At 47.0% G+C, this 3,795-nt stretch overlaps 1 non-coding gene across 1 annotated transcript; it reads left to right on the plus strand.

Moving 5' to 3' along the window:
• Positions 1-1,234: 1,234 nt before the first annotated feature.
• trnan-guu (transfer RNA asparagine (anticodon GUU)) lies at positions 1,235-1,308 on the plus strand. The gene has a single exon. It is a non-coding gene; the product is annotated as a tRNA-Asn (tRNA).
• The last annotated feature ends 2,487 nt before the right edge of the window (positions 1,309-3,795 follow it).

Consider the following 3,795-nt stretch of genomic DNA (forward strand, 5'->3'; position numbering starts at 1 on the left):
ATCTGCCCGACAACTGGCATTGACTGGTGTGGAGGGACTCTGAGACCCATTAGTACATCCATACATCATTTCTGATGAAGGGCTTGTGCCCGAAACGTCCCCTGTCCTGCTCCTCAGATGCTGCCTGACCTGTTGTGCTTTTCCAGTGCCACATTTTTCGACTTTCACCTCTAGTCCTCACTTTCTCCACATTCCAATGTATCACCATTTAAACAATGCACTGCTTTTTTTTAAACAGCAAAGGCTATAACTTCACATTGCGGAACTGCACTTGCCATGTGTTTGTCAATTGAGACACAGACCTGGACCAACTTCAGGAAGAGGCAAAAGACTGAGTTCTGAACAAAAACCGTAGCACACTCAAAACGTCGGCTCTGTTTACCTTTCCACAGATGCTGCTCGACCCGTTGGCTTTCTGCAGTATTCGCTGTGTTTGTTCGACACAAATGCTGCTTTCCATTAAAGAACTTCAATCCCTGTCCTCTGGGAACTGACCCTAGTCAGTGGCAATAGGTTCTTCTGATCATTAACCTGCCCATTCACACCACGTCTTCTCCCATCATTGCCAACAGCCCCTGGAAATCTCAAGTTAACCTTCTTTGCTCAAAAGAGAACATTCCCAAACTTGGGAATGACTCCACAAAATGGAAATTGCTCATCCCTGGACATGATGCAAATGTTACAATGGGGAAGAGGTTTTGGCAAAATATTGTCAGTTAGCAGGTGGAAAAGTGTTCAGGAAGTAAAACACAAATCCCAGTCTCCAGCTTTGTGAATCTTTAGAAACTCTTTGGGAAGTGGAATTAGAGGAGAATGAAGGATGAACTGACTGACTGAGCAAAGATAGTCCACACACCGTCCCCTTGTTTAAGAGGCTGATTGACTCTGATGTTCTCGGGACATGAACTGACCAGAGACATTGAAAGAATTCTCTGCACATCAGGAATTCAAACCCATTCTCGGCTCGGGACCAATGAGAAAATTCGGGAAGAGGCAAAACACTGAAAGGCTCGGAGGGCGATGGCCCCGGTGTAGGAGAGCTCGTTCCTCGTGACATGGATGTGCCTGCAGATGGTGGGATCAGGCTGTCCCCATGTCTCCATAATGAATGTCCAAGGCTTTATTCTGGAAAGTAAAACTGATAGAAGACAATGGTAATTTTTGGCTCGGCGGGTTGAATTATGAATTGAAGAGTAGATTCCTCAAAGACACTGTGCGGGCAGCTTTTGGGCCTGTCTCTGTGGCGCAATTGGTCAGCGCGTTCGGCTGTTAACCGAAAGGTTGGTGGTTCGAGACCACCCAGGGGCGGTGTGTTTCTTGTTCTCGCTTCGACCGCTTTCTTGGCTGCAAAACTGCACGTTTTTAATGGTTTCAGGAAAATGTTTCCCAAACGGAAATCTTTTCCACTGAGGCAGTACAAAGGGGTTTCTGAATTGATTGAATTTCTAACGTAAAGGACTGCGGATGCTGAGAATCCGAAACAGAAAGCGAAACTGCTGGAAAAACTCAGCAGGTTTGGCTGCACCTGGATGAGGAAAAAAAAGAGTTCTAAAATATTGTCTCTAATTCTCTTTCCACAGATGCTGCCTGACCTGCTGAGTTGCTCCTGCAATTTCTGTTTTTGCTTTTAACTGAACGTCCATTTCATCTTTCGGGCTGAAACACCCAGAGTCGCCATTTGCAGATATTTAACCCTTTCAAAACCTGTGAAGCGATTGGATTCAAACAAACTCAGCAATGATTTACTCTTTCTCAGCTCCACAGGCAGAGAGACCTGGGAAATGAAGCTGTCAGTGTGGTTCTGTATTGGTGGGCCGAGTGGTGAATGCGATGGACATGAAATCCATTGCGGTTCCCCACGCAGGGGTGAACCCTGCCGACTACAGTTGAGAAACGACATCAAAAGAAAATGGAGATTGCTCCACGGTTTTTTTAAAATGCAAATCAGTGGAGGAGTTGAAATATTTCAATCACATTGGGACTGGTCGGGAATCCGTAGCCCACTGCTTGTCAGGGTGGAACAAGCAGATACCCACAGAGCTGCTATTGAGGCTATGAGCCAAGAGTTTGGAAGTGAGACGAGAACAGTGAGGGGCGTGAAATCGTGATCGAAGTTAAGCAGGCACCTGTGGACAAAGGTGTTTTATTTGCCAGTGAAAGATACTGCTTCACAAAGTTGGGCCTGTGGAAGGGAAGCAGTGACGGTGATTATCTTTGGTTGTTCACATTGTGAATGTTCCCATTGCTGCGCATGTCCGTGTTAACGTCAGAACTCTGCAACATGGCGGTGTCAGGTCCGCACAGGGCCGGGGGCGCAATGGATGACGCATCTGACTCCACCTACCTGTTTGAAATGCAGCTCACAGCTTCCTCACACACCCCAATTAATCTTTCTCATTGTCCTGAAGCCGGCATACGGTTTGAATTCCTGATCTGCGGGAATGAGAATCCTTTCACTGTCTCGCGTCAGTAAATGTCACTGAGAACATCTGAGTCAACTCACAGCGCTTTCAGAGGAGAGGAAGCTGAAATAGTCCCACACGCTGCTCACGGGCACATTTCACTTTCCCCAACTCACCGCCCCAACCACTGCGGCTCCTGGGAGTGGAAAGGGAACAAACGCCAAAACCCAGTCTCAGCTTTGTAAATCTTCAGGAATTAAGAAAACTGTTCATCCCTTCGGGTCTTCCATCCTGGGCTGACAGCGTTGATTTTAAATGGCTGTCCAGTGAGTGCCGATTCGTTTTGGCGAAAATAAAATCTTCTCCACAGTATGGATCCACTGGTGAGCCAGCAGGTTGGAGGAGCTGGTAAAGCCCTTCCCGCACACTGGGCAGAGGAATGGTTTCGGAATGGCAGCCGGTGACGAGCGGTGTCCCGCAGGGTTCAGTGTTAGGGTCACAGCTGTTTGCATTATATATTAATGATCTGGATGAAGGGACTGGGGGCATTCTAGCGAAGTTTGCAGATGATATGAAGTTATGTAGACAGGCAGGTAGTACTGAGGAAGTGGGGAGGCTACAGAAGGATCTAGACAGTTTGGGAGAGTGGTCCAGGAAATGGCTGATGGAATTCAACGTGAACAAATGCGAGGTCTTGCACTTTGGCAAAAAGAATAAAAGCATAGACTACTTTCCAAACGGTGAGAAAATGTGTAAAGCCAAAGTACAAAGGGATCTGGGAGTGCTAGTCGAGGATTCTCTAAAGGTCAACATGCAGGTTGAGTCCTTGATAAAGAAAGCGAATGCAATGTTGTCATTTATCTCAAGAGGGTTGGAATATAAAAGCACCGTTGTGCTACTGAGACTTTATAAAACTCTGGTTCGGCCCCATTTGGAGTACTGTGTCCAGTTTTGGTCCCCACACCTCAGCAAGGATTTTCTGGCACTGGAACGTGTCCAGCGGAGATTCACACAGACGATCCCTGGAATGGTTGGTCTAACATATGAGGAACGGCTGAGGATCCTGGGATTGTATTCATTGGATTTTAGAAGATTAAGGGGAGACTTAATAGAGACGTACAAGATAATACATGGCTTAGAAAGGGTGGACGCTAGGAAATTATTTCCGTTAAGTGAGGAGACTAGGACCCGTGGACACAGCCTTAAAATTAGATGGGGTCAATTCAGAACAGAAATGCGGAGACATTTCTTCAGCCAGCGAGTGGTGGGCCTGTGGAATTCATTGCCGCAGAGTGCAGTGGAGGCCGGGACGCTAAATGTCTTCAAGGCAGAGATTGATAATTCCTCGAGACAACAAGAATCTAAGGGCTACGGGGAGAATGGCGGGTAAGTG

Source organism: Chiloscyllium punctatum, chromosome 36, assembly GCF_047496795.1.
Source record: "Chiloscyllium punctatum isolate Juve2018m chromosome 36, sChiPun1.3, whole genome shotgun sequence".
NCBI classification, from domain to species: Eukaryota; Metazoa; Chordata; class Chondrichthyes; order Orectolobiformes; family Hemiscylliidae; genus Chiloscyllium; species Chiloscyllium punctatum.